An 11,631-nucleotide genomic window follows, 5' to 3' on the forward strand; every position below is an offset into this window, starting at 1 on the left:
TGTATGTTGTACACTACATGTGTCTGGTACCTAAGAAGACCAGAAGAGGGGATGGATCCCCTGGAATTGGATCAGGAGATGACTGCTGTGGTAAAGAAACTTGAGGCCTGGGGGGGGGGGGAGGAACGGACGGTGGCGGCGGTGGCGGCGGCAGCACACGCCCTTAATTCCAGCACTTGGGAAGCAGAGGCAGGCGGATCTCTGTGAGTTTGAGGCCAGTCTGGTCTACAGAGCGAGATCCAGGCCAGTCAGGGATTCACAGAGAAACCCTGTCTAAAAAAAGAAAGAAAGAAAGAAGGATACTTGAACCCTCTGTAAGAGCAACAAGTGCTCTTAGCTGCTGAGCCATCTCTCCAGCCTCCCCACCCTCATTTTTTTTTTAAAAGATGGGATCCGTGTTGCTGCATAGCCAGGGGAGGTGTTGGGCTCATGGTCCTCCTGCTTCCGCCTACGTGTCGTCCCATGTGCTGGGAGTACAGGTAAGCACCACCCTGCCAGCATCCACTCTGCTGCCGAAGGCATTTTGGTTGTTTGCAGTTAGGAGCTATGACACCTAGGAGGTGCTACCTGTGTTCTGGGGCGTGTTTCATGGTATCCTTGGCAGAGCTTTCCATCGTTTGAAACCCTTACCCCTAAGGGTTTGAAACCCTTACCCCCTAGATTTGTTGGACCCGGCCCTGAACAGCCTTGCCATCTTACTCCTATGAGCCATACAAGCATTCTGTTTTGTGGGGTAAAATGGCTGGGAAGCCATGTTGATGTCTAGGAGTGTGACTGTTGACTTGAAGACAGGCCCGTGTCTAAAGTTCTCAGGTTTTCTCCAAGGGACTGTCCTTATCCACACTCCTGCAAGGGTGGGCCGCTGTCTCAGCTTTCCTGCAGCCTAACCAATATGTATTGCCATGCCACCACAGCATTTTGGCCTCTGGTGAATGTCAATTATGCATCTCATTTCGCTGTTGTTTTTACATTGAGTCACTGAGAAACGCAGTCTAGCCTCGAACTCTTGACCATCCTGCCTTTGCCTCCTGAGTGCTGGGGTTGGGTTGGGGTTGCAGGCATGAGCCATTACTCCCAGTACTGTCTTGGTTTTCTTTTTAGCTTTAGTTTTTTTGCTGTCTCACCGTGTAGCCCTGGCTGGCCTGGAACTTGCTATAGAGACCAGACTGGCCTCAAACTCTCAGTCATCTGCCTTTTGCTGCCCTCCAAGTGCTGGTTTTAAAGGCATGTGCCACCACACCTGGCCTGGATTTGAACGTAGAATTCCTTGATTAGTAGGCAGGTTGAGATAGTTTACAGATGCATTGGCCTTTGGGAGTCCTTTCTCTGTGATGTGTCTTGTGCCTCTTTGCTGGTCTCTGTGCATTTCCCTCTTGGTTGTGTCCCTGTTTATGTGTGGGAATTCTTCCTGTATTCTAGACTTCAATTCTTTGATAATTTCCTATGATATAAATATCTCCTTGTGTGTAATTTGTCTTATTCTATTTAGTGTGTCATTTTTGTTTTTGTTTTTTGTTTTTCCAGACAGGGTTTCTCTGTGTAACAGCCCTGGATGTCCTGGATCTCGCTTTGTAGACCAGACTGACCTCAAACTCACAGAGATCTGCCTGCTGTGTCTCTTGAGTTCTGGGCTTAAAGGCATGCACCACCACACTTGGCCTAGTGTGACTTTTAATGAAAAGCAGTAACTGATATTAAACTCCAGTTGGAAGAGGTGAGTCTGGTCTCAAAATGGAGGGCCATGATCCAAAGGAACCAGAACAGTTGAGGAAGCTGTTTATTGGTGATCTGAGCTTTGAAACCACAGATGATCGCTTAAGAGAACATTTTGAGAAATGGGGCACACTTACAGACTGTGTGGTAATGAGAGATCCCCAAACAAAACGTTCCAGGGGCTTTGGTTTTGTGACCCACTCTTGTGTTGAAGAGGTGGATGCTGCAATGTGTGCTCGGCCACACAAGGTTGATGGGCGTGTGGTGGAACCAAAGAGAGCTGTTTCTAGAGGATTCTGTAAAGCCTGGTGCCCATTTAACCGTGAAGAAAATTTTTGTTGGTGGTATTAAAGAAGATACAGAAGAATATAATCTGAGAGACTACTTTGAAAAGTATGGCAAAATCGAAACCATAGAAGTTATGGAAGACAGGCAGAGTGGAAAAAAGAGGATTTGCTTTTGTAACTTTTGATGATCATGACACAGTTGATAAAATTGTTATTCAGAAATACCACACTATTAATGGGCATAATTGTGAAGTGAAAAAGGCCCTTTCTAAACAAGAGATGCAGTCTGCTGGATCACAGAGGTTGTAGAGGTGGATCTGGCAAATTTATGGGTGGTGGGGGAAACTTTGGAGGTGGTGGAGGTAATTTTGGTCGTGGTGGAAACTTTGGTGGAAGAGGAGGCTATGGTGGTGGAGGTGGTGGCAGCAGAGGTAGTTATGGAGGTGGTGATAGTGGATATAATGGATTTGGAGGTGATGGTGGCAACTCTACTGGTGGTCTTGGTTACAGTAGTAGAGGAGGCTATGGTGGACCAGGAGATGGAAACCAAGGTGGTGGATATGGTGGTGGAGGAGGAGTATACGATGGTTACAATGAAGGAGGAAATTTTTGTGGAGGTAACTATGGTGGTGGTGGGAACTATAATGACTTTGGAAATAAACTTATGGGCCCATGAAAGGGGGCAGTTTTGGTGGAAGAAGCTCAGGCAGTCCCTATGGTGGTGGCTATGGATCTGGTGGTGGAAGTGGTGGATATGGTAGCAGAAGGTTTTTTAAAAAAAAAAAACAGAAAGGAGCTCCAGTTCTTAGCAGGAGAGAGAGCGAGGAGTTGTCAGGAAAGCTGCAGGTTACCTTGAGACAGGCGTCCTAAATGCATTAGAGGAACTGTAAAAATCTGCCACAGAAGGAGCGATGGTCCATAGTCAGAAAAGTTACTGCAGCTTAAACAGGAAACCCTTCTTGTTCAGGACTGTCATAGCCACAGTTTGCAAAAAGTGCAGCTATTGATCTATGCAATGTAGTGTCAATTTGATGTACATTCCTGAGGTCTTTTATTTGTTGTGACCTTTTCTTTTTCTTTTTCTTAACATTACATCAGGTATATTGCCCTGTAAATTATGGTAGTGGTACCAGGAATAAAAAAATTAAGGAATTTTTAACTTAAAAAGAAAAGAAAAGAGAAGCAGTAACTTTTTGTTTTTCTTTTTAAATTCAAAATCTTTATTTTTTATTTTATTTATTTATTGAGACAACTTATGAATTATGCATGGGAGGACCCCCGAGGGTATCCCGTGAGTGCAGGGAAACATGCTGGGCAGATAGATGCAGTGGCGAGCTGAGCATACCGTGCGGGCATGGTGACAGCAACAGCGGCCAGGAATTCACAACCCAGACACTGCGTCTATGTGGAGAGTTTATTTTAATAGAGAGATGAAGAGAAAGACAGGAGAGAGAGAGAGAGAGAGAGAGAGAGAGAGAGAGAGAGAGAGAGAAGTCAAGGGTACCTGCCTTGTGGGAGGAAAAGCAGAAGAGAAAGAGGAAGCGGAGGAATTTCTCCTTAGAATGAGGCTTTTATATTAGGATACAGGGTGGCGCCAAGGGGTGGGATTTCAAGGGTCGAAATATTAACATTCCTCTATTTTGATTATTATAAAAAGAGGTGAGTTATGGAAGCAAGTGGGGGAACAAGGGCATTGAGTTCTTGAGGCTACTTCAAGCTGATGGGGCGAAGTGGGGAGGGAAGAAGCAGGGAGTCACGCATGGCAGATGTCAGGAACGTTCCTTGAGGGAGCCGAGGAGGCAGGTTGCGGCAGTGGTGTTCAGGAGCCTGGGGGAAATGGCACACCAAATCAGGAGTATAGAAGCCATGACATCTGCTGTTTCTCTGGAGGTCAGGTGGGAACAATGAATCTGCAAAATATGCTTGAAAAAATAGAGGGGGGTCAGAAATGGGCTCTGGAGAGTGTTAGTTTTCATCAGACCAAATTTCTTGATGCAGTAGCAGAACTTTCCCCAGGAGCCTGTAGGTGTCTGTAAGACAGCTGGAATGGATTTACATCATGGCAAAAGGGCTAAAAATCCATTTAAGGACTCTTAAGAACTCTTTGTAGTCAATGTTCTATCAGTTTATTAACATGCATTTATCAGTATTAAAATTTTGAACCTCTGGAGTTATATTTGAAACTGGTCTATCCTGTACCATGAAGTCTATGAATGAATGAATGAGACATACCTATCTGTAATTGGAGAGAATATATATATATATATAAAATCTTGGGATTGGGGCTGTTAAACTGATACCCTAGTCATTAAACATTGTCAGATCTAAGAAGGATAAATTTAAGAAGAAGTGAGACAGCTTTCCAGCTACCTAGGCAACAATCCCAAGTCTGTCTGTGGTCTTTGGGGTGAGGGGCAGAAGCCCCAAAGGCAGCATGTGTTCAGGTGATAGGCCCAGAAAGATTTTTCTTTTTTCTTCTTTCTTTCTTTCTTTCTTTCTTTCTTTCTTTCTTTCTTTCTTTCTTTCTTTCTTTCTTTCTTTCTTTCTTTCTTTCTTTCTTTCTTTATCTCTCTCTCTCTCTCTCTCTCTCTCTCTCTCTCTCTCTCTCTCTCTCTTTTTCTTTTTTTTGAGAGAGGGTTTCTCTGTGTAGTTTTGGAGCCTGCTCTGGAACTCACTCCGTAGACCAGGCTGGCCTCGAACTCACAAAAATACGCTTGCCTCTCCCTCCTGAGTGCTGGGATTAAAGGCGTGCGCCACCACTGCCCAGCCTGACAGATTTTATCTGTGGAACAGAAATTTGGGGGCACTGACCCACTTTGACTTTGCGGTATGGGGCAATCGGTCCTCCATTGTTCCACTTATTCACAGTCTGGACAGGATCAGTTTTTCGCTGTGTGGTCAGCCTTGCCATAAGCTTCCGGGTGGAAGTTCTTCTGTGGCCACCCGTCTTCTTGGAGGGGATTCAGGATGCTGCCAGGAGCTGACATGTCTCTCTATCATAAAAAGGCTTTTATATTAAATGCCATATTCTCAGACCTCTACAGGTGTTTGAGGACTGGGGGAACAAAATCTGTTAGATGAATTTATAACTTTGAGAGCATATATATGACTTAAATCTGAATATACAGGTTTCCCAGTTAGTCACAGCTTAATGAAGTTAGCAAGGACAGGGACATTCACATTCTTAAGCCTGAATAGACCTTGAGTAAGGAGAGACATTCTTTAAGCTGTTGGCAGTGATATCTGAATCTATTACCATTTTCAAGGTCCTGTAGCTGTAGTTCTGATCTTTGAGTACCGCCAGGTTATAAACCTGAATGACTTATATAGAAATAACAATTTCTTAAGCTGTCTTCTGAGAAGGCAAAGAAGAGTGACAGGGGAAAGATCCCAAGGCTGAATGGGAACAGAAGAAAAGGGGCTTGTGAGTCAGGGTGCAGCCCAACTCTGAGACAAAGACCCTCTGAGAAAAGGAAAAGGACCCTCTTGGTGGACTCTATGCCAGGGTTTCCATCCCTAACGTAGCCCTCCAGCCTGTCCTGGGAACAGGGAGCATAGGATGATGTATTCTCCATAGCTGCTTCAAGCTGAAACAGGGTGTAGATGGTTAGGAGGACTCTGGCTAGTTAAAGGTAAGGAGGGAACCCAGGCATGTGGTCATCTGACCTGGCTGTAGAGGCAGGGAACAATTACGATTGGCTGGGCTGGTCCGCATCACATAGATAAGAATCTCTGTTGGCATCCACAGCAGGGAAAGCGCTGCAGGTTGTGGTTCAGCTGCTGCTCCGATGTGTCTGCCATCCTGCTGAGATATAGACTAGAGACGGGAGTTAAAATTCATGAACTTATTTGGAATCTTTTGGCCCGTGGTCTTAATAATTGGGAAGAACAGGAGTCCCAAGACCAGGAGAGAGAGAGAAAAAATACCATCCTTAGGTATAGACAAGTGAGGAAAAAATAAAAGTTTTAAATAAATTAGTATTATCAATCAGTACTGAAATCCAAATCATGGAAAAGCAGATAATGAGTAACCAAGAAAAATTTAAAATACTGAGTTTGTGACCCAAAGTGTATCAGAATTGTATTAATGTTAAGATATGAAATTTAAAATCATAGTGATACCACCTGCATATGGTTCCACTGATGTCTGGGAAGGGAGCACATACATCTCTGGGCCCCACCCACATGAGCGGCTTCGGAGGAAAGAGCAGGCTGAGACTGGTCTTCTACCCAACGTAGAGCCTGAGAAAGGCATCTGGGGAATGCCAGGCCAATGCTGGAGGACTTTTCCTCAGCCTATAAAACAATGGCGAAACAATGGGCAGTGGGAGGTGATTCCCTAACCTCCCTCCATACTGACGGCCTGAGTGCTGGATGCCCTGCCCATGCTGCCCTTTAAAGATGGCAGTGAGGTCATATGACCTGCCTATTTTGACCTTAGCCAAGATGGCAGCTAGACCATGTGGTTGCCCTTATTTAAGATGCTGCCTTGATCATATGATTGCCCTTATTTAAGATCGAACCGCCTAATCACCTGATCACCCTTATCAAATATCACACCTGACCACATGTTCATGTGGGTTTTTTTTTCTTTATAAAATAAACTGAAAAGATAAGGCACATATAAAGTGAGGCATTTGAAAGTCAGTCAGGAAGAAATATAGATGGGAGTGTCAATCATACATTTCCATTTGCACATAGGCCATAGACTTGTTAAAGAAAGAGGGAGAAAGGGTTTTCTGGGAAACTTTTACAGTTAATGAATTGGAACTCAGAGATGGTGCTGAGGAGAAGACTGGGAAATGGAGTAGCAATGCAGCTGGGAAGGAGAGAGGGACCTAAGAAAGGTTGAAAGTAGGGTACCCCCTTCCATCTATCAGGCCGCTGGCAGAAGTTGCAAGGGCCTGTAAAACGCCAGGCTATGGAGTGCTGGTGAGCAGCCATTTTGATTGCTATATGGGACCAAGTCTGACTGCAAAGGTGGATAAGTTAGGCACTTATGGAGGTGGTGGTGGTGGGGACTCCCAAGGTGCGTGCAGGGAAACATGTTGGGCAGATGCAGTGGTGGGCTGGGCAGAAGCATGCCATGCGGGCATGGCAGTGGTGGTGGTGGCAGCAGCCAGTAATTCACAACCTAGATGCTGCATCCATGTGCAGAGTTTATTCTAACAGAGAGATGAAGGAAAGAGATGATAGGAAAGAGAGAGACAGAGAGAAAGAGAAGAAGAGAGGGAGAGAGAGAGAGGGTGTGGACCTTGTGAGAGGAAAAAGTGAAAGAGAGAGAGAGACAGAGAGAGAGACAGAGAGAGAGAGAGAGAGAGAGAGAGGAAGGGGAGGAGTATATCCTTAGAGTGAGGCTTTTGCATCAGGAGGAAGGGCTGGCAGTGCCAAGGGGGTGGGATTTCAAGGGGCAGGCCAGAATACAATAGGGTCTCTCTATGTAGCTCTGGCTGTCCTGGCACTATGTAAACCGGGTTGGCTTCGAACTCACAGCTATCCACCTGTCTCTGCTTCTCAAGTGCTGGGATTAATGGTGTGCACCACCATACCTGGTTTTTATGAGAATTTTATGCTGGAGTACTGAATTTACATCATTTCCACCCCTTCCTCTCTTTTCCAGTTCCTTCTGTGTTCCTTCATTCCCTTTGAAACTCATGACTTCTTTTTGAATTGTTACTGTTACATAATACTGGATACATTGCTCATATGCATGTGTTTGGGGCTGACAGTTTGGGGTTGGAGTCTTTTTCAGAATCTATTTCTAATTGCTCCTTTATATCCCATATTGTTTGCCTTAATTCATTCAGCGATTTATTTGTCTCTTTTTGAATTCACTGATGCTTTTAAGTCGATCTTTGAATCTTTGTCTAGCATTTCATCCACTTCAGTATCTTTGGATTCAATTACTGGAATCAGAAACCCTTGAAGGAGTCATATTGGCTTTGTTTCTGCGTTGAGCTCTCTGTGTGTGATGGAATGCAAGTCTCCTCCACGTTCATGCATCTTCCTAATGAGCAGCTTCCTCTTAGGGGCTTGACCATGAAGACTGCTCGAAGAGGAGAAATGAAACGACAGCACCCACAAGGACAGCACCCGAACAAACCAGCTGTCCAGTCACGGTGCTGCACGGCTGCACCCCTACTGCTTGGGAGACTGAGGCAGGAGATGACAGGGTTCAGGCTCCTGTGCGTTACGTAGCAAGACCCTATTTCAAAAACTAAAACAATAATTATAAAAGGGCTAAGGATGTAGTTCAGTGGAGAAACAATTTGCTTAGCAGTCACAAGCCTTGGGTTGATCTTCAGTATTACAAAACAAAACCGATAAAATAAAATACGCCCCCCCCAAACTTAGTTAAAGACAACTGCACCACCAATAGCAATAGAAAAGGAAGGGGAAATCACACAGATCAAACTTAAAGGCTAAAACTGATGAGAGTAAGTGAATAATAAAGAATAGAAAAGGGAGCAGGGAAAAGGAAAAAAAGAAGCTAGGTTTTAAAAAAAATGGAAAAACGTGGAAGAAAGAAGTAAAAGAATCCAATTAAAGAATAAAATAAGTAAATAAAATTAGATACCTAGAGAAAATAGGGAGAAAGAAAAAAATGAAAAAAAAAAGAATACTGATTCTAAAATTTGTCCTTGCTGAGACACTCAGACTGGCAGTCTCTCTCCAGGTCTTCTGTTGGAAATCTGCAGAAGGCTGGCTCAGGGCTGGCTGGGGTCAGGGAGCACAGCTGAGACATATTGTAATTAGTCGCTACTCCCATTAAAGAGGTTGGTGCTGCTCTAGTCTGAGCCTTGCCTCACTTTACCCACTAGTTCTGTTAAGTGTGACTTGTCTGTGGCAGGAGTAGATTTGTTCTAGTAGGTACGCGTGCGTGTACAAATCTGGGGATCACTGGATAATCTCAAGTTTCATCCCTCAGATGCTATTGCCATATCTATGTTTTGAGATAGAGTCTGCCACTGGTCTGTGACTGTCAACTAAGCCAGCCGACCAGTGAGTTCCAGGGATCCTTTTCTTTCCACCTCCTCTGTGCTGGAATTACATGCATGGAATTCTATACAGGCCTTTTTGTCTTTAGCTTTTTTTTTCTGTTGAGACAGAGTCTCAATGTGCAACCCTGACTGTCCTGGAACTAACTATGTAGACCAGGACAGTCTTGAACTCACAGAAATCCACCTGCCTTTGCCTTCCAAGTGCTAGGATTATATAGGCATGCACCATACCTGGCTTTTGTTTGTTTGTTTTCTGACATGGACTCAGCTTGTCCTGCTTGGAAGAGAAGTGCTTTACCAATGGAACTCTCTCTTCAGAAACTTTTATATACGCACCTAGAGCCACCAGTAGCCTCCACAAAATCAGTTAGTGTGGTGTAGATGGCATGGACACTCCAAAGTTCCAAAAAACACTGTAAAGGGTCAACAAAGTTTGGATCCCCAATAAGGCCCCCACTCTGTGTGCCCAGAGCAAATGTCTAAGCAGTGATGTTGTGGTTTAAATGTGAAATGTCCCTCATAGGCTCATGTGTTTGAACACTTGGTCCCCAGGTGGTAGCACTGCTTGGGAAAGTCGTAGAACCTTTAGGAGGCGGAGCCTTGCTAGAGGAAGTGTGTCACTAGGGGTGGGCCTTGGGGTTTCACGGCCCAGCTCTACTTCCTGACTGAGATGTACTTCACAGCCTGCCACCTCCACCGCTTAAAGTTCTCAGTTTGTGATAGACTTCCCTTCCCCATGACTGCTTCTCCTCCGATCATTCTCCTGTTCAGCACTTACAACAGAGTTTCTGTTGATTGTGATTGATCTGTTGTCTGAGCCCTAAAGTAGTTTAGTTCTTAACAAGAGAACACTTCTCAAGATAGCTCTTGGTTATAGCACTCAGAGATGGAGGGCAATACAATAGATTTCTACTCCAAAGCTAGCTTATTATGCAAGAGGATACATTAAATGTGGAATTAATGATGAAACATTAAGTCAAAGCAGCCATAACCAAAGGCAGCCATAGCAATATTTGAGAAGATAGATGGGGTGGTTTGAAAGAAAATGTCCCCGAAAGGGAGTGGCACCATTAGGAGGTGTGGCTTGTTGGAGTAGGTGTAGTCTTGTTGGGGGAAGTGTGTCACTGTGGAGGTGGGCTTTGTGGTCTCATCTATACTCAAGCCACACTCAGTGACTCACACCACTTCTTGTTCCTTTGTAAGATGTAGGACTCTCAGCTCCAGCACCATGTCTGCCTGCATGCTGCCATGTTCCCACCATGACGATAATAGACTGAACCTCTGAACTGTAAGAGAGCCACCACAATTAAATGTTTTCCTTAGTAAGAGTTGCCATAGTCATGTTATCTCTTTACAGCAATAGAAACTGTAACTAAGGCAGTAGACTTTAAAAATATTGCATGGGATTGAAACAAAAAGAATATTACAAAGGCTTAAAGAGAGTTCACCAAGAAAACATTAAAATTCAAAATTAGTGTGAACTTAACAATAGAGCTTCAAAATGCTTAAAGCCATGCCTTTGATAAAATTTCCATACAAGATTTAGTACTTATAAAAACCATGGGTTTCTCTTGTGGATAAAACTGTAAGTTATTGTTATTGGGGCTGCCTGTACTTCCTGGTCTTCTCTTGTTGTATGGGGTTGAGTTTTGCTTGTTGAACCCCTGAGTCTGGATTGTGGATTCTTTGTACTGCTTCTGAGTGGCCCCTTTGCTCTTCAGTCACCTTGTTCTTGATTCATAAAGCTCTTCTTTGCTTTCCCTTACTGTTTCCACGATTCTTCTCATTTGTATAGAGTCAGTCAGTCAGGGAAGGACGGGTCTATTCCACCCTGGAGGTCTTCTTTTAAAATAGAAGCATTTACGGGCTGAAGAGATGTCTAAGTGTTTAAGAGCACTGGCTGCTCTTCCAGAGGACCTGAGTTTGGTTCCCAGCAACCACAGCTCACAAACATCTGTAACTCCAGTCTCAACGGATCTGACCTTCTCTTCTGGCTTCAGTGAGCACCAGGCACTTGTGTGGTACACAGACATACATGCCAGTAAACACCCATACAAATTAAAAATACATAAGCAATGTAAGCATTTAATCCTATAAATTCCTGAGTATGCCTCTAACTATGATCTAACAAATGTTTTTGTTTTCATTCATGAAAAATAATTTCTCTTTTCCTCACCATGTCTGCTTTTACTCATTGTTTGTTAAGGAGTTTATTGTATAACTTATAACTATTTCAGGATTATACCAGATGTTATTCTGTTACTGATTTGTACTTTAATTCCAGTGTGGTCCAAAAACATACTTTGTATGACTTAAATTATTTTAAAAATTTGAGGTTAGTTTTGTGGTCCAGACATAGACATCCTAAATGACTTATCTTTGCAAAGAATTCTTATCCTGCTATTGACAGTCAGGGAGTTCTATCAATGTCAAAAGACATAAAGTTGGTTGACAGTGCTGTTCTGATCCCCTATCCCTTACTGATTTTTCTGTCTACTTATTTTATTGGTCACTGAGAGAAAAATGCTGACATTTCCAAGTATTATTGCGGAATTGACAGTCAATTCCTTTCAAGTATATTAGCTTGACTTGTTCAAGCATTTGAAACTCTGCTACTAGGTTCACATTAA

General features: G+C 43.7%; 1 pseudogene; it reads left to right on the forward strand.

Annotated features, from left to right (window-relative positions):
* The first annotated feature begins 1,731 nt into the window (after positions 1–1,731).
* On the forward strand, positions 1,732–2,885 carry LOC114708639 (annotated as a pseudogene).
* Positions 2,886–11,631: the final 8,746 nt, after the last annotated feature.

The sequence above is a fragment of the Peromyscus leucopus genome, chromosome X, assembly GCF_004664715.2.
Source record: "Peromyscus leucopus breed LL Stock chromosome X, UCI_PerLeu_2.1, whole genome shotgun sequence".
NCBI lineage: Eukaryota > Metazoa > Chordata > Mammalia > Rodentia > Cricetidae > Peromyscus > Peromyscus leucopus.